A 20,584-nucleotide genomic window follows, 5' to 3' on the forward strand; every position below is an offset into this window, starting at 1 on the left:
GACTGTGGCCGCTTAGTGAACTACGATGTATTATAAGAGGCATTACACTGCAACCGGAGTTCACATATCGTGCAGACGTAGAACAGGCAGCGGCTCTAAACATTACAGTCCTTGAGCAGTGTTTATTGCCTGCACATCTACCTCTCATCTGGAAAACAGGCGTACCAGTGGACGATGAATGTTGCAATCACAGAAGAAAAAATTGAAATGAGCCTGATTTATGGGGAATGTAGGAGAAATGCTGAGGCCACCGTATCCTTGTATGCCGAGCGTTTTCCAGAGAAAGCTCCCTCTCTTTCTTTTAAAAGGTTGTGAACGCCTTTGTGTCTAATAGCGGAGTACAGACCGGCAAAAGAAAACGGAGCAAAAGCGTTATAGGAGAAGCGGCAGTGCACCACAATCCACGGTAAGCGGGCGGCAATTACACCGCGATTCTGGTATGTCGGTAGGTAATGTTGCCACAATACTGCACCGTCATATGTAACATCCATACCACGTGTCACTGCATGAAGAACTCCTTAGCACCGATTTCCATAGCCGGGTTTTCTTTTACTATTTGCGTAATAGCTCATTTTAATACCACACCTTTTCAAATTATTGAAAACAAACATCAAAACCACAAAATATTTCAGTATTCCATTCATTGGAAGAGCTTCTTGTAAAATTGCTTATCAGCTGAAAAAGTACGACATTAATTATGTTGAATATTGTATGAACGTAACATTCTCCACAACATGGAACGGCAGAAATAGTCACGTTTCTAGGTAATCTTTTTAGATGTTTGCTTCTGAGTTTGGTTGAAACGCGAAGTCTACAAAGAAATGAATAGTGCTGTCCCCATGAGAGGAGTGAAGGCAACACCAAAAGAACAGCTCAGGACTGTTCGAAAGAGCACTGAACTCTGAGGAAGACTTTATGAAGATCAGCTTTGAACTTTTATAATTTGCCAATGCTTAGCACATTCTGTGAGTCTTCGGTTGGACTGCATTCTAAAAGCCGTATCTCAGTGACCAATAAAAACTGGACACATGTTATACGGAATGTTTTATTCTAATTATTCTGCTTTACCATACTCTAAAATATTTGCTATTGCTCCGCAATCACCCTATATGAACATACGGCAGAATAATGTGATGCGTTGTGCGGGAATTAGTATTGACTCGGACCCTTAGGGACCTGAAGCGATCAGCCAGAGTGGGCTTGAATAGCAGATTCCATCTAGAAGGCCAGCAAGGTCACTCGCGGAGTGCCGGGCCGTAGAGCGGTTGTGAGGGGGGGGGGGGGGGGGGGGAGGCGCTCTGCTCTGCCCGCTTTGATGCCGACAAGATGGACCAAGCGGCGCGGCACTGGCCAGTCGAGGAAGCGGGGACCAACGATATTCTTTGCTCTCTATACCTAAGGGGCTGATCGTACTGGACGGGACTAATGTGCAAGAATTGGATCGATTACGCAGAGGTGGAACTTTTAATGTGAAATAGTTGAACTTCACGCTTCACTTGAAAATGTTAATGTACTCTGTAATAGTGATCCAGCTTTATAACAGTGATATGCTACGTAAATACATGTTGTTTCTGAACAAACGCATATCTGAGAAATGGATGCACAAAAATAAACACATATATAAAAAAGTTTCGCATCACCTCGGTTCCCAGAACTTCTGAAGATAGACGTTGAGTGTGGATATTGTATCACAGACACAGTCCCTTTGACTTTTCAGAGATATCCCTAAACCCGCCCAAAGATGTAAGTAACCATGCATGAGCAGCGCCTATTACTCGGAGGGGATCCGACAGCCGATCAGTTCCAGTCATTGCACCAGGAAGCAGGTACACGGCTCGTGTTGTCTGTAGTTCAACCATGCATAGACGGTCAATACCGCAGTTCCATCGCTTCCGCATTGTTACTTTGGGCCAGGAATGGCTCTCAACAAGGGAAGTGTCCAGGTGTCTCGGATGAAGCGATGTTCTCCGGATTTGGAGGAGTTACAGAGAGAGAGGAACTGTCGATGACATGCCTCGCTCGGGCCACCCAAGGGCTACCACTGCAGTTGATGACCGCTACCTACTGAATATGGCTCGGAGGTACCCTGACAGCAACGTCTCCATGTTGAATAATGCTTTTCGTGCAGCCACAGGACGTCGTGTTACGACTTAAACTGTGCGCAACAGGCTGTATGATGCGCAACTTCACTCCCGACGCCCATGACGAGGTCCATCTTTGGAACCACGACACCATGCAGCGCGGAACAGATGGGCCCAACAACATGCCGAATGGACCGCTCAGTATTGGCTTCACGTTCTCTTCACCGGTGAATGTCACATATGCCTTCAACCAGACAATCATCGGAGACGTGTTTGAAGGCAACCCAGTCAGGCTGAACACCTTAGACACGCTGTCCAGCGAGTGCAGCAAGGTGGAGGTCCCTTGCTGTTTTTGTGTTGTATTATGTGGGGCCGACGTACGCCGCTGGTGGTCATGTAAGGCGCTGTAATGGCTGTACAGTACGTGAATGCCATTCTCCGACCGATAGTGCAACCATATCGGCAGCATAGTGGCGAGGCATTCGTCTTCATCGTCGACAATTCGCGCACCCATCGTGCACATCTTGTGAATGACTTCCTTCAGGATAACGACATCGCTCGACTAGAGTGGCCAGCATATTCTCCAGACATGCACCCTGTCTAATATTCCTGGGATAGATTGAAAATGGCTGTTTATGGATGACGTGACCCACCAACCACTCTCAACGATCTCCGCCGAATCGCCGTTGAGGAGTGGGCCAATCTGGACCAACAGTGTTTTTATGAAATTGTGGATAGTACACCACGACGAATACAGGCATGTATCAATGAGAGAGGACGTGCTACTGGGTATTAGAGGTACCAGAGGTACCACTGTGTACAACAGTCTGGACCACCACCTCTGAAGGTCTCGCTATATGGTGGTACAACATGCAATGTGTGTTTTTCATGAGCAATAAAAAGGGCGGAAATGATGTTTATGTTGGTCTATATTCCAATTTTGTTTACAGGTTCCGCAACTCTCGGAACCGAGGCGAGGCAAAACTTTTTTTTATGTGTGCAGAAACACCAGAAAGACAGTGGTGTAAATGTACAGTCTCAAGAAACCGTTGGTCGTGTCGGAAAGGGAGCTTCAGGGAAATCGTGTACGCTTATTGTCGCAAAACAGTGACAAGTTCAAATAAAGGTGGCGGAGGTGGGTAGCGACCAGGCACCCTTCTCTGCAAATTAGACCACAAAGGCTCAGTAATATTGAGATCTGGTGACTGGACAGGGGATATGCGACAGTTCATCGTCGTGCTCACAAAACCAGTCTTGGACGGCACGAGCTGTGTGAACAGCGGCCCTGTCGTCTCGGAACACAGCATCAGCATTGGGGAACGAAAAGTGTACCTTCTGATGAATCTGGTCAGCCCAAATGGTGACATAATCAATAATGCGACCTTGGAGAGTAACACTGGCCCCAAGGAATACCCCTATATGGCTCCCAAAATCCTCACCGAATCCCCGCCATGTTTCACTCTTTGGAAATAAAATCGGCTGGATGTTGGAAACAGTGTGAAACATGGCTCATCCGACCAGATGACTTTCCTCGATTGCTCCAGGGTCCTATTAGGGGAGATTTGCGTAACTGATGGTTTTCAAATACCAGCCCGCAATCAGATTCTCAGCTTATGGAGCTCCCTTCAAGTTGCTTTGGTGCTGAGAGGCTTTGCGAGTGCGACATTTAGTTTTGCAGTGACGTTTGCTGTTGTCGTCCTTTTATTTCTCGTCATAGTCCTCCTCAGGTACCGTCTATTACGATCACTCGACAAACACTTTCGTCCGCGATGCGACTTAGCGGATGATGTTTTCCCCGCTTTTGCTGTATGGGGTGTAGATTTTCGATACGGCGTCTCTCGAAACACCAAATACTTTGGCTGCCTTCGTTACAGAAGCACCTATCATACGAGCACCAATACTTTGCCCATGTTCGAATTCACTTAGCTCTGACATAACGCCCTCACATCTACAAAGAACACTGTTCTGATCACGACTGACACTTTAGCACATCGCACAGGTGCTGTTCGTGGTGAAATTCAACAGCGCAAGCTGCAGGCTTGGCTAGAACTTGCGTTTAATTTCAAGCATACATATCTGGTGAAATATCCATCTTTTTGCTCAACCCTTTACGTAATGTGGAATCGTTATAATGTTTTTGACGTCTTTAATTAGTTTTGTAAGGGGCTAATGCTAGCAATTCCCAATTGCCATTATAGTAGAATGCGGCGCAGCAAGAAGTTGTACAGAATCGTGTACCTTAGACTAGTTTCTTCTGATATATTAAGCGTAGTTGGTGTTAAACAAAATATTTTTAAATTGCTGTTTGGTAGCTATTGTAGGCGAATTGATATGTAGTTAGAAGAATAGCGTTACAAGGAGTGATAATTGATCTGATGTTATATTTTTTTTTGGTCATCAGTCTACTGACTGGTTTGATGCGGCCCACCACGAATGCCTTTCCTGTGCTAACCTCTTCATCTTGCAACCTACATCCTCAATTATTTGCTTGACGTATTCCAATCTCTGTCATCCTCTATAGTTTTTGCCCTCTACAGCTCCCTCTTGTACCAAGGAAGTCATTCCCTCATGTCTTAGCAGATGCCCTATCATCCTGTCCCTTCTCCTTATCAGTGTTTTCCACATATTCCTTTCCTCTCCGATTCTGCGTAGAACCTCCTCATTTTTTACCTTATCAGTCCACCTAATTTTCAACATTCGTCTATAGCACCACATCTCAAATGCTTCGATTCTCTTCTGTTATGGTTTTCCCACAGTCCATGTTTCACTACCATACAATGCTGTACTCCAGACGTACATCCTCAGAAATTTCTTCCTCAAATTAAGGCCGGTATTTGATATTAGTAGATTTCTCTTGGCCAGAAATGCCTTTTTTGCCATAGCGAGTGTGCTTTTGATGTCCTCCTTGCTCCGTCTGTAACTGGTTATTTTACTGCCTAGGTAGCAGAATTCCTTAACTTCATTGACTTCATGACCATCAATCCTGATGTTAAGTTTCTCGTTGTCCTCATTTCTACTACTTCTCATTACCTTCGTCTTTCTCCGATTTACTCTCAAACCATACTGTGTACTCATTAGACTGTTCATTCCGTTCAGCAGATCATTTAATTCTTCTTCACTTTCACTCAGGATAGCAATGTCATCAGCGAATCGTATCATTGTTCACCTTGTATTTTAATTCCACTCCTGAACCTTTCTTTTATTTCCATCATTGCTTCCTCGATGTACAGATTGAAGAGTAGGGGCGAAAGGCTGCAGCCTTGTCTTACACTCTTCATAATAGGAGCACTTCGTTCTTGATCGTCCACTCTTATTATTCCCTCTTGTTGTTGTACATATTGTATATGACCCGTCTCTCCCTATAGCTTACCCCTACGTTTTTCAGAATCTCGAACAGCTTGCACCATTTTATATTGTCGAACGCTTTTTCCAGGTCGACAAATCCTATGAAAGTGTCTTGATTTTTCTTTAGCCTTGCTTCCATTATTAGCCGTAACGTCAGAATTGCCTCTCTCGTCCCTTTACTTTTCCTAAAGCCAAACTGATCGTCACCTAGCGCATTCTCAATTTTCTTTTCCATTCTTCTGTATATTATTCTTGTAAGCAGCTTCGATGCATGAGCTGTTAAGCTGATTGTGCGATAATTCTCGCACTTGTCAGCTCTTGCCGTCTTCGGAATTGTGTGGAAGATGCTTTTCTGAAAGTCAGATGGTATATCGCCAGACCCATATATTCTACACACAAACGTGAATAGTCGTTTTGTTGCCACTTCCCCCAATGATTTTAGAAATTCTGATGGAATGTTATCTATCCCTTCTGCCTTATTTGACCGTAAGTCCTCCAAAGCTCTTTTAAATTCCGATTCTAATACTGGATCACCTCTCTCTTCTAAATCGACCCCTGTTTCTTCTTCTATCACATCAGACAAGTCTTCACCCTCATAGAGCCTTTCAATGTATTCTTTCCACCTATCTGCTCTCTCCTCTGCATTTAACAGTGGAATTCCCGTTGCACTCTTAATGTTACCACTGTTGCTTTCCTGTATGCTGAGTCTGTCCTTCCGACAATCATATCCTTTTCGATGTTTTCACATTTTTCCTGCAGCCGTTTCGTCTTAGCTTCCCTGCACTTCCTATTTATTTCATTCCTCAGCGACTTGTATTTCTGTATTCCTGATTTTCCCGTAACATGTTTGCACTTCCTCCTTTCATCAATCAACTGAAGCATTTCTTCTGTTACCCATGGTTTCTTCGCAGCTACCTTCTTTGTACCTATGTTTTCCTGCCCAACTTCTGTGATGGCCCTTTTTAGAGATGTCCATTCCTCTTCAACTGTACTGCCTACTGCTCTATTCCTTATTGCTGTACCTATAGCGTTAGAGAACTTCAAACGTATCTCGTCATTCCTTAGTAGTTCCGTATCCCACTTCTTTGCGTATTGATTCTTCCTGACTAATGTCTTGAAATTCAGCCTACTCTTCATCACCACTATATTGTGATCTGAGTCTATATCTGCTCCTGGGTATGCCTTACAATTCACTATCTGATTTCGGAATCTCTGTCTGACCATGATGTAATCTAATTGAAATCTATCCGTATCTCCCGGCCTTTTCCAAGTATACCTCTTCCTCTTGTGATTCTTGAACAGGGTATTCGCTATAACTAGCTGAAACTTGTTACAGAACTCAATTAGTCTTTCTCCTCTTTCATTCCTTGTCCCAAGCCCATATTCTCCTGCAACCTTTTCTTCTACTCCTTCCCCTACAACTGCATTCCAGTCGCCCATGACTATTAGATTTTCGTCCCCCTTTACATACTGCATTACCCTTTCAATATTCTCATACACTTCCTCTATCTGTTCATCTTCAGCTTGCGACGTCGGCAGGTATACCTGAAGTATCGTTGTCGGTGTTGGTCTGCTGTCGATTCTGTTTAGAACAACCCGGTCACTGAACTGTTCACAGTAACACACCCTCTGCCCTACCTTCCTATTCATAACGAATCCTACACCTGTTATACCATTTTCTGCTGCTGTTGATATTACCCGATACTCATCTGACCAGAAATCCTTGTCTTCCTTCCACTTCACTTCACTGACCCCTACTATATCTAGATTGAGCCTTTGCATTTCCCTCTTCAGATTTTCTAGTTTCCCTACCACGTTCAAGCTTCTGACATTCCACACCCCGACTCGTAGAACGTTATCCTTTCGTTGATTATTCAATCTTTTTCTCGTGATAACCTCCCCCTTGGCAGTCCCCTCCCGGAGATCCGAATGGGGGACTATTCCGGAATCTTTTGCCAATGGAGAGATCATCATGACACTTCTTCAATTACAGGCCACATGTCCTGTGGATACACGGTACGTGTCTTTAATGCAGTGGTTTCCATTGCCTTCTGCATCCTCATGTCGTTGATCATTGCTGATTCTTCCGCCTTTAGGGGCAATTTCCCACCCCTAGGACAAGAGAGTGCCCTAACCCTCTATCCGCTCCTCCGCCCTCTTTGACAAGGCCGTTGGCAGAATGAGGCTGAATTCTTATGCCGGAAGTCTTCGGCCGCCAATGCTGATTATTTATCAAAATTTAGGCAGTGGCGGGGATCGAACCCGGGACCGAAGACGTTTTGATTACGAATCAAAGATGCTACCACTAGACCACGGGTATTCATTGACAAACTGATAAACTGATTAAATAACATACAATTTTATTCGACAGTTAAGTGTCTCGCGTGGATTGGAGTTGTTCTTTGTACGCTCTGCCAGAGTGGGAAGAAACCTCTGTATTCCTGTTCAAAGCCGTAAGCCTAAAACACGCCAAAGGATTTAGTAGGACAGGGAGAATGAAGACAGTGGTACGAGTGTCCGGTGTAGTCCGTTGTCGTGGGGAGAGTCCACAGTAGGGCAGCCTGCAAAATCTAGAGGCGATGTCATAGAGAAAGCTGATACTTGTCGCAACAGAAGAGGCCGCTTTTCTGCATCTGCATCTACATGACTACTCTGCAATTGACACTTCAGTGCCTGGCAGAGGGTTCATAGAACCATTTGCACACTGTTCCTCTGCCGTTCCACACTCTAATAGCATTCGGGAAAGACGAACACATAAATCTTTCCGTGCGAGCCCTGATTTCTCTTATTTTATTACAATGAGCATTTCTCCATATGTAGGCGAATGTCAAAAAAATATTTTCGCTTTCGGAGGTGAGAGTCGGTGATTTCGCAGCAAGGAAAAATGTCTTCCTTATAATTATTGCCACCACAACTCGCGCTACATATCCATGACACTCTCTCCCCTATCTTAAATGTGCTGCCGCTTTAGAACTGCAGATTTTCGTATGACGAAAATAGCTAAATATGAAATTTCTTTAACCATCAGTATGACGTTTCCTGTCGTTTAATTAAAACAAATCGCACCAGTAACGACCCGTTCTCGAGAGATCGTCAGATTGCTGAGCGTAGGAACGGAGTATATTCACAGGTTGTAAGTTATAATATGCACTACTGGCCATTAAAATTGCTACACCACGAAGATGACTTGCTACAGACGCGAAATTTAACCGACAGGAAGAAGATGCTGTGATATGCAAATGATTACCTTTTCAGAGCATTCACACAAGGTTGGCGCCGGTGGCGACACCTACAACGTGCTAACATGAGGAAAGTTCCCAACCGATTTCTCATACACAAACAGCAGTTGACCGGCGTTGCCTGGTGAAACGTTGTTGTGATGCCTCGTGTAAGGAGGAGAAATGCCTACCATCACGTTTCCGACTTTGATAAAAGTCGGATTGTAGCCTATCGCGATTGCGGTTTATCGTATGGCGACATTGCTGTTCGCATTGGTCGAGATCCAATGACTATTAGCAGAATATGAATTCGGTGGGTTCAGGAGGGTAATACCGAACGCCGTGCTGGATCCCAACGGCCTCGTATCACTAGCAGTCGAGATGACAGGCATCTTATCCGCATGGCTGTAACGGATCGTGCAGCCACGTCTCGATCCCTGAGTCAACAGATGGGGACGTTTGCAAGACAACAACCATCTGCACGAACAGTTCGACGACGTTAGCAGCAGCATGGACTATCAGCTCGGAGACCATGGCTGCGGTTACTCTTGACGCAGACAGGAACGCTTGCGACTGTGTTCAAATGTTCAAATGGCTCTGAGCACTATGGGACTCAACATCTTAGGTCAGAAGTCCCCTAGAACTTAGAACTACTTAAACCTAAATAACCTAAGGACATCACACACACCCATGCCCGAGGCAGGATTCGAACCTGCGACCGTAGCAGCCTCGCGGTTCCGGACTGCAGCGCCAGAACCGCACGGCCACCGCGGCCGGCTGCGACGGTGTACTCAACGACGAACCTGGGTACACGAATGGCAAAACGTCATTTTTTTCGGATGTTCCAGGTTCTGTTTACAGCATCATGATGGTCGCATCTGTGTTTGACGACATCGCGGTGAACACACATTGGAAGCGTGTATTCGTCATCGCCATACTGGCGTATCACCCGGCGTGTTGGTATGGGGTGCCACTAGTTAGACGTCTCGTCACCTCTTGTTCACATTGACGGCACTTTGAACAGTGGACGTTACATTTCAGATGTGTTACGACCCGTAACTCGACCCTTCATTCGATCCCTGCGAAATCCTATATTTCAGCAGGATAATGCACGACCGCATTTCTGGATAGAGGATGTGTTCGACTGCTGCCGTGGCCAGCACATTCTCCAGATCTCTCACCAACTGAAAACGTCTGGTCAACGGTGGCCGAGCAACTGGCTCGTCACAATACGCGATGAACTGTGGTATCGGGTTGAAGCTGCATGGGCAGGTGTACCTGTACACACCATCCAAGCTCTGTTTGACTCAATGCCCAGGCGTATGAAGGCCGTTATTACGGCCAGAGGTGGTTGTTCTGGGTACTGATTTATCAGGATCTACGCACCCAAATTGCGTGAGAATGTCATCACATGTCAGTTCTAGTATAATATATTCGTCCAATGAATACCCGTTTTCATCTGCATTTCTTCTTGGTGTATCAATTTTAATGGCCATTAGTGTGAAACCCACCAAATATGGGCTGCAACTAAAAACGGTGATATCATTATGGTGACTCCTAATTTCTGCTTTTAATGTAGAGACAGTTTTTGCCTCTTATTGGTTAAACGTTTCGTAACACGATGCCGAAATATTTTGTATTTCAGTCACGACAGTGTCTTAGTCCGAAACAACAGGAAGTGGCGCCGTAATACTCGTACAAGTCCGAGCCAACGTCAACTAACTTGTCCCTTGTCAGTGTGGCTTAAGGCCTAACGCCGCTGAGTGCCGATAACCGCCGCGGCAGTAACGCCTCTGCAGCTGTCTGTGTGTGTTTGCGCGCCCCTCTGGCATCGGCGCGACCCGCGGATGGCCGGCCGCCAGCACCGGCGCCGCCGCCTCGCCACGCACCGCTGGTTTTCCCACAGGCCGCGTCAGGCGCTGCGACGCCGGGGCGCCGGGACCGCCGCTGCCACCGCCAGTGCTGGTGCACTGTGCGCACACTGCAGATGGCACAGCGCCGAAGCGACACTCATTTCCTGCGCCATTTGTCAGACAGGCTCAGCAGAACCATAAAGCCCGACCGGAGCGCCGACCCGTTCGCTGACCCGGCCGACTGTGTGTGGGCAACGGCGACTGCTCGGCGGACCCTGCCTGCCTGCTTTCACAGACTGTGGGTTGGCAGGTAGGGTCGGGACTAGCAGGTAGAGGGCCGGTCGAACTGAGGCATCTGGACCATGTGTCCAGCTGCGAGCCAATCACTCACACTCAGGCGAACGGATCGGGGCAGACTCAATCGGCAGGGATGGGGTGTTGGCCGACTGATCCGCCTGCAGTTGTCCACAGAAAAGTATCTTCGTTGGACGATCGCAATGAAATGCGGAAAGACTCTCATGGATATGCTCTACGTGGGAAAATGCCCCATTCCCCTCCCCACTCTGTCCCCCATCCCAAAGTGAAAAAATGTTCAAATGTGTGTGAAATCTTATGGGACTTAACTGGTTCAAATGGCTCTGAGCACTATGGGACTTAACTTCTGAGATCATCAGTCCCCTAGAACTTAGAACTACTTAAATCTAACTAACTTAAGGACATCACACACACCCATGCCCGAGGCAGGATTCGAACCTGCGACCGTAGCGGTCCTGCGGTTCCAGACTGTAGCGCCTAGAACCGCACGGCCACCCCGGCCGGCTGGGACTTAACTGCTAAGGCCATCAGTCCCTAAGCTTACACACTACTTAACCTAAATTATCCTAAGGGCAAACACATACACACATGCCCAAGGGAGGACTCGAACCTCCGCCGGCACCAGGCGCACAGTCCACGACTGCAGCGCCTGAGACCGCTCGGCTAATCCTGCGCACCGAGCGAGGTGGCGCAGTGGTTAAACACTGGAATCGCATTCGGGAGGACGATGGTTCCACCCCGCGTCCGGCCATCCTGATTTAGGTTTTCCGTGATTTCCCTAAATCGCTCCAGGCAAATGCCGGCATGGTTCCTTTGAAAGGGCACGGCCGACTTCCTTCCCTAATCCGATGAGACCGATGACCTCGCTGTCTGGCCTCCTTCCCCAAAACAACCCAACCCAATCCTGCGCGGCCCCAAAGTGAATCCTGCCCCACTACAGAGATAGCTGTATAAATTCAGTATTAGTTTGACCGAATGCGGAACATCCACTGACGAGCCACATTATTATGTGTAACGTCCCCTTAGAAAAATTTATAAATGACAGTGCTGTAAAACCTCTTACGTTATTTGATTTTCAAACAGCTGAGCAAAGCTGAACGTACTCAGACATTTCTCTCTCTACTTATTCTGATCATCACTAAACTGGCACACAATGTTTTTAGCGCAACGCAATCTGACTTTCAATAATCGCCACAAAAGAATGGCCCTGACTAACAATAACCTATACCTTTCATGAATCTTCTTCACTCAAACTACTGCAATACAGTGAGCGCCAATACTCCCAGCTAAATAAAAAATTCTAGCTATTGAAGGCACTAACTACTGACAGGCATAGTTAGCAAATGAAAGATTTTGATAGAGAACAAACCATGCATTTATCTTAATAATCTTCTAAAGTCACCATATATAAATCTATCAATTCGTGACATCCATCATGACGTCCAGGTCGTCCGCTTACAACAACCTCTCAAAGCTCTGGCATCTATCTCCCCACATCCACCACTGCTGGCGGCTCACCTCCAACTGCACAACGTTACGCGCTGTTCACATCCAACTGCCCAACACTACAATGGCGAATATTGCAACAATGCCAACCAGCCACAGGCTGCACACAGCACAGTCCGTGATTTTCATACAGAGCGCTACGTGGCGTTACCAACATAGAAACCTAAACAGCCCACCTGTTTAGTAGCGCGTTTGTCCAATTATGGAATGCAGTGTAGCACCGATTGTGTGTAGCACGGATTCGATTAGACCTTGGTAGATTTCAGAATTTGTGAGGTTCAAAATGTCAAACACTTCCCGTAAAATACCGGCTGGTGCTTTGCGGCAGTAGAGCTGGTGCCAGATAGTGTCCTAAATGTTTCCATCATGTTCAGATGAGGCGATTTTGGTGACCACGACACGAAGATGAGTTCTCTCTCATGTTTCTCAAACTACTACGGCATGCCTGTGGCCTTATGACATGGATAGTTATTCTGTTGGAAGATGCCACTGCCGTTGGGGAACACATCAAGCAATCAGGTTGTCTGCGAAATGTTCGTGTGATCCACAACTATCATGGAGCCTCCAGTTACTACCACAAGACCAACTGAACGCCAGGTGAATTTTAGATAGCATAATCCTGAACCCACAGTCTTCATCTGTGGCACGGTGCCTGTTTCAGGCTGTCATTCGCCTGAATGACGTCGTATCTCGACACGTTCATCGAACTGTTGTAACAAGAAAACGTTATTCATCCGACCAGGTGATACTTTTCTGTTGATTCCTGGTCCATTCTAAAAGAGCCCATGCTCACTGCAATTGTAATTGACAATTTTGTTGGGGCAACATGGTAACACATAGGGGTCTCCTGCTGCGGAACTCCGTATTCATCAATGTGTGCTGCATGGTGTGTGCCACAATACTTTAGCCCGCACCAACATTGTACTCTGTCGTCAGATCTGCCACAATTTCCTGCAAATCCTGCATTACAAACTAGGCAAGCCTCCGAACTGCACGTTTTGTGATGAGGCGTAGATTCATGTACTTTCCTTACCGCCAGGAACACCACTAGGTGGCATTCAATTCCATGGTCGCAGTGCTCAGAATGTATTGGACCATCATTGTATAATGGATATTGACAAGTGGCAAGTGTACCCAGAACCACTTGTTGTGAAATCTCAAAACTGTGTCACTGTTCACTGTAATGCTACCGTGAGTTGCACACTGCACTACTCCTTCTAGTTCCTGGGTATGCTCTTGGAAACTTTGACAGAATTTCCGCTTGGTGCAACGGTTGGGAGCTCTCTTTTAATGTTAATAAATGGAAGATACTGCTTGTAACGAAGAGACAGAATATATTAGCATCCAGCTACAAGATTAACGGGAACATCTTAAGCACGTCACATCACATACTTCGGGTTAACGTTGAGAAGCGATATGAAATGCCACGACCACGTAAATAAGTATTACAGATGGCGGATCGAAGAATTCAGTTTCTAGCAAGGGTTCTGATAAAGTGCAGTCCATCTGTAGAGAAAACTGCATAGAAGACGCTAGTCTTTGGACTGGACTCGGACTGCTTGTGACGACAGATGTCAAAAAATTGACAGATCTACTGCTAGGATCGTCGGTATAGCCCGTACAAAACCGTGACGTAAATAGATGGGAAATATACATCGGAAACCTGAGAAGAAAGACGATTTAATACTCGGCAAATAAGAACAACATTAATGAGTCATGATTGGAATAAGTCGAATCTATAGTACCCTCTAGCAATAATTTGTAGGGACAGTAAACGGAACGATCACAAGGCTCGTAGATAAGGCAAATGGCAGACTTCGTTCCATAGGTAGGATACTGAGAAAACGCAGTGAGTCTGTAAAGAAAACTCCTTGTAAATCAGTTATGAGTCCGATCTTCGAATATTGCTCTTGTAAACTAGCAGGGGACATCAAACGCATACAAATAAGGACGGTATGAATGGTCACAGGTGTGGCTGAATTACAGGGAGCGTCAAGGGTTGCTGAAAAACGTGAAACTACAGATGCTTGAATATAGATGCCAGTTAAATACAAAAGCCTACTTACAAAGTTTCAAGAACCAGCACGAAGTAAAGAACCTAGAGATAGTTTTCACCCCTCTAAATAATGTATCGCTAGGCATCATAGGAATGAGATATGAGAGATTAGAGCACGTGTAGAGGCGCATGCTTATTTCACTTTCGCTTAATGCGCGATTGAAATTGGTTAGGGAAACCACTGCCAAGCACTGTAAAGTAGTTTGCATTGTATATGTAGGTATAAGTGCTGCCATCCTAGGCAATTTGTCACACCTGTGATCTGACATGAAATCATCTTGAATACTGTTTCCTTTACTACAAAATATCACATACCTCCTTCGTGCAGTAAGTGATGATTATTCATGCGATTGTTTTTTTGTCTCTAAACGTTCCGAGTAGAATCTGCAGTTCGTCTCTTATAAGCAAATATCCCTGCCAGCAGCAGGATCATCGCTAGCATGTGGCTGAAAGAGAGCGCTTCACAAGTGGTGATAGAGCTCACATACCTTGTACTGTAGTGACGACATTACAGATATACAGACCACGGGCAGAGCACTGGATCACGGCAATTCATCAAGGGTAGAGGCGTGTGCAGTTTCTGCGTTGTCGTCCAAATACTGGGCCAATAAAAAAATTCTAGTGAAATAGTATCCGCTCTGACATGGGAAACAAAGTGTAAACAAGGGCAGTCGGCTTGAGTTGGCTTCTTTGTGAACACAGCATGGGCCGACTACATGCAGTACAGCAAATCATTCGGATTTCAGTGCTGGATAATATGTGAGCAGCCTCACCATCCAAAGTAGCCTCCCTGCTATACGGTGCCGATAACCAAGAGGAAGTGGCGCAGCGGCTGAGACACTGGATTTGCATTTGCGAGGAGTGGGATTAAATCACGATCCGGCCATCCTGATTTATTGTTTCCCCCGCGATTGTTTCTCCGATTTTGTTGCTAACCATTGTCGTACGTGAGCCAGAACTCCATTTAAAGACCTTCGACGGAATGTCTTTCCTTGACATTTGGGAGCAATGGGTTTCACATCACCATCGCAAGGCCATATTGAGGTTTTCGGTGGTTTTGCTATATCAGTTCAAGCGAATTTAGGAAGTGTTCCTCTGAAAAGGCCATGATTCATTTCATGCCGTATCCTTATCCAATCCGAGAGTGTTTCATAGGATAGTGATGTCACCGGGTCATTAATTCTTAAGCACAACCTAGGTCGCAGAAGCCCACCTTTAAGAATCTCGCATCCTTACAATCACTATCACGGATTGATGCTAAAAATCCGTGAAAAACCAACGATTTCACCCATTAAAGTCTAAGAAGAATTGAAATTATACTCTGACAGAAAAAAAAGACAACACGTTCAAAGAGTGGGTTTAGTTTGAGCGGGTTAAAATACGTGCTTGGGGACAGGTTGTGGAGTTAGTGGTTCATTTGTCATGGACATCGGGCATTTATAGTTCTCAGAAGGCCTGTTTGCGTTTCCCCTATTTAGACTTTATGGGCAATAACAGCTGTGATGAGTTTAGAGGCGGACAGTGTTCGCAACAGGCCGGCCGGTGTGGCCGTGCGGTTAAAGGCGCTTCAGTCTGGAACCGCGAGACCGCTACGGTCGCAGGTTCGAATCCTGCCTCGGGCATGGATGTGTGTGGTGTCCTTAGGTTAGTTAGGTTTAAGTAGTTCTGAGTTCTAGGGGACTGATGACCACAGATGTTAAGTCCCATAGTGCTCAGAGCCATTTGAACCATTTGTTCGCAACATTTATTCTGCGCGCTGAAGAGGCAAAGAAACTGGTACACCTGCCTAATATCGTGTGCGGCCCCCCCGAGCACTCATGAGTGACGCAACACAAGGTGGCATGGACTCGACTAATGTCTGAAGTAGTTCTGGTACCAATTGACACCATAAATATTCCAGGGCTATCTATAAATCCATAAGAGTACGAGGGGTGGAAATCACTTCTGAACAGCACGTTGCAAGGCATCCCAGATACGCTCAATAATGTTCGTGTATTGGATTTGGTGGCCAGCGGAAGTGTTTAAACTCAGAAGAGTGTTCCTGGATCCACTCCGTAGCAATTCTGGACGTTGGAGTGTCCCATTGTCCTGCTGGAATTGTCCAAGTCCGTCGGAATGCACAATGGATATAAATGGATGTAGGTGACCAGACAGGATGCTTACGTACGTGTCACCTATCAGAGTTGTACCTAGACGTATCAGGGGTCCCATAGCTGTGTCCCATCGCTCGCGCGTGACTGCAACACCACGTTCGAACTCACTTCAATCTTGATATCCTGCCATTGTAGCAGCAGTAACCGATCTAACAACTGCTCCAGACACTTGTTGTCATCTATAGGCGTTGCCGTCCGCAGAGCAGTATTGTGCCTATTTGAATACACGTGCCTGTACCAGTTTCTTTGGCGCTTCAGTGTAGGGTAAAAATGCGCCACAGACAAGTAAGTACTCCCGCTGAATAGCTGCAGCCACATGAACAGACTCGCATTGTGGGCCTGCTGAAAGCTGATTGGAGATATCGACGGATTTTTGCACGTGGTGGGCACAACGTAGTAGTTTGTATAATAGTGTCACACCTGCAAGTGAAGTTCTGGTTGTCTGCCGAGTACAGAGGCACGTTATGACCGACGCACTGTGCGGGGAGTGGTGACCGACCGAGCATCATCCAGTGACGAAATCCACGCACATGTTGCACCTTCTGTGGCATAACTGACCATCTGCTTGAAGGAGAATGAAGATCACGTGACCCTCTAGCCACGCTACCGCTGACACCACGACATGGCAAACATGACCACCCTGCTGTCGTGAAAGACCTGACTGGAGAGTGGAAAAGCGTGCTGTTGCTGTCAGAAATGAGTCTGTATGCGAGCGGTGGACATAACACATGTATGACGTAGTTATGACGAGCCATCTGATCCAGAGTTCTTTCAGCCATGACACACAGTTCGTACCAGAGACTTTGTGGTGTTCGTGGCAATCAGTTACAACTCGTCGTCACTCCTATTGTATTTGCAGGGTGAAGTAACCCGTGCCTTCAACATTGCGCGGGCTGATACATTGTGCTAACATCGTTTCTTCGAAAGGAAAGTGATGTGCTTTTTCAGCGCAACAGTGCACGTCCACATACTGTTGGTGCGACTCAACGTGCTCTTCGTCGTGTGCGAATACTACCCTGGCAGAAGATCACAAGATCTCTGGCCAGTTGAACGTGACGAAGAGGGTACTTGCTCGTTCTCCAGGGCCTCTAAAAACCACTGTCAAATTGCATCAAAATGCACAAGATGCTTGAGACGATCTATCGCAGTACCCCATTTGGCATCTTTGTGATCGTTTGGATATGGGAATACACGCTTGCCTTATGGCTTGGAGGGGGGGGGGGGGGGGGGAGGGATACATTATCTACTATTGCGAATGTTTCGGCAACCTTTACTCGAACACGTGTGTTCCATTTGGTCTAAATTTGTTACCATATACTACCGCCATAATGAACTGCCTGTCACGTCACTTGACAATAGAGTGACCTTGTTCATGAGGATGTCACTTATTTTTCACGGAATTTATACAACAGCGGAAAATCCTTCTATCGGAACACAAAAAAGGGAAATATTATCCTGTCTGAAAGACTCTGACTGAAAAGTGGCCTGTCTAAAAGACTCCAACTGAAAAGTAAGGTACCAGGTGCCTCATTCTACGTTCCTCAACACCTTTAAAAATATTTCCAAAAATTTTGGCATGCGAACATATTCGCGCTTTTTTTAACATGCTGCTCCTTCTTACTCCTACAAGCTCCACTAACTCACTCACACCAAGTAGTCCATCACTGTAAGTCACTCATACCCACCCACTCCCACTTGCCCATTCTCACTCACTCATTCAGCCTGAACCATCGTCATTACCTCTTTGTGTGTCTCTGTCATGGTCTCCTATGTCACAGCCACACCCTCTCTCTTTTTGTCCTACTACTACTGTCTCCTCTCACCCCTACTGCCTCCCTCTTTCTCTCTCTCTCTTACTCCTGCCATTTCACTCAGTTCTTCCCACTACCACTGTCACTTCTTACTGTTACTATCTCTCTCTACCTTGTTGTCACTGCCATAGACTCTGTCTCTTATCACTGGCTGTCACTCACTTCTACTTTCTCCTTCTCTTCCGTCGGCTTTATTTCCTTCACTCTTTTCCTGGGACTGTTCTGTTGCTATCATCTATGTTCCACTGGCACTGTGTCCCTCTCTTTCTCTCACACTGTTAATGTCTCCTTCGGTCTTTCTGTACCACAGGCACTGTTTTACTGTGTTGAAATGTCCAATACTTTTCCGTCTCTTTCCCACTGCCACTACTATCGTTCTCTATCACCAAAAAAAGTATTGACATGTTGGCGTGTCAAAATTCTTGGGAGGTGCTGAGGAAGGTAGAATGTGGAGCTGGTACCCCACTTTTCAGTCAGAGTCTTTTAAAACTGGGGCATATTAGGCCTTTTTGGCTCCGACAGAAGTATTTTTCCGCTGGTTCCCTCACTCATGCCACTCATATGAAAAGTACTTTATGGGCCAGTAAAGATATGAAGGTTTTCTTATGTGAAACTGAAGTAATGCAAACTAATTTTACATCTCTTCCCGGATTTTACGAGCATAAAAAAATTATATGTGCTTGATGCTAACGGAGACACTTTACGGCATATTGCTCCGTGCTACGTCATTCCATAAACAGCGTTTTCGCGTCACGCCGGATATTTGTGCGTATTTTACGTGTACAAGTAGGGTAACTTTGAATCTCTGTATCTGGGAAACGGATAAAGATATTAATAATATTTTCAGGGTTCTGTGAAGGGTTAGTTTGTCTTTGACGTAGAGAAACGGAGAGATACAGTTGCACCTAATATACTGTAGAGCCAAGGGAAACGAGAAGCTTGAAGACCTCAGCTAAATGTACGACCTTGCTCGTGAGCAGTAATGGTGAAGATATTCAAACAGAAAAGTACATGATGAGATATACTTAAAATAGCAGAATTTGTTAGTAAATGGCAATCTGAGAGAAAGAGAGGGGCACAGTGCCAGTGGAACGTAGTTGATATGATAGAACAGTGCCAGGAAAAGAGTGAAGGAACTAGAGGCAATGGAGGAAGGAGAAATTGGAAGTGGGTGACAGCCAGTGAAAATTAGGAACGGAGTCCTATGACAATGACAACCAGGAAGAGAGAGGTCTGGAACTTGGCGTATATCGTAAAAATTTCACACATTTGCTGTACATAGCCGTCTACATGTACGCGTCTCGGTTTTGAGAATCAAAAAATACATTCGTCGGGTCTTCCTACTGACTGCTCATGAACTAAATGGTGTCCACCTAAACCCCGTAAGGTACACCACAGACCACATATAATGAAAAAAAGGCCAACCGATTTGCTCCTTTTGCGTAAGCTGGAGAAAGGATGTGATATTCAAACTTTGACTCTGTACTGAAGGATAGCTACTAAAACACGATCCTTCTGTTGGGCATATAAATGGTCCTTAGCCCAAGGGTTATCCAAAATACTTGACTCTACCTTTCTGTCACTAACAGAACCACAGGTATGAGCTCCGGAAAAATCTCGTTTTTATGCACAGTCTTTTGGGACATATTGGTAACACAAGCTCCCGCAGAGTACCGATTTGCTGAGCAAATCTCCGCTCGTGTATTCGAATTGTTTCCACTTTGAGCAGAAACGAGTGACAGTGCGATGGTTTGGATCGTTCGATCGGGCCCTGGCCGTGCGCTGACGGGTCCGGGTGTCGGCTTCCAGCGCTGGTCCGGGTCCCCGCCACCCGACCACGGCGCACACGTCCGCCGACCGGAGCCCACGTCATCGTGCGCTGCGTTTTCATTTGCGAGCCGCTTATTACGGTGTCGGCTTTATTGTTGGCTCTGCGCTGTCGTCCCGCTTCGCGGTGTATCCCATTGTTCTAACGAAGCACTCAGCTGCGGCGTCTATTTACAGGGTGTGGGGATGGTTACTCGGCGCGGCCGAGCCTGCAGCATGCATAAATACCGCCGGCTCTTGGCAGCGGCTGTAACTCCCAACTATAAATTAGCAGTTCACTCCGCCTATTTCGCGCGTCATTGACACTGTGGTCATTACAGCGGCTGACTGTTTCCCCGTGGTAATAATACATTTGGGACCTAAATTACATTCCATAGTTACCCGTGACATACGTTAAGCAAGTATACTGGGGTCAAAAT

This window comes from Schistocerca americana, chromosome 7 (assembly GCF_021461395.2).
Source record: "Schistocerca americana isolate TAMUIC-IGC-003095 chromosome 7, iqSchAmer2.1, whole genome shotgun sequence".
Classification (NCBI taxonomy): domain Eukaryota; kingdom Metazoa; phylum Arthropoda; class Insecta; order Orthoptera; family Acrididae; genus Schistocerca; species Schistocerca americana.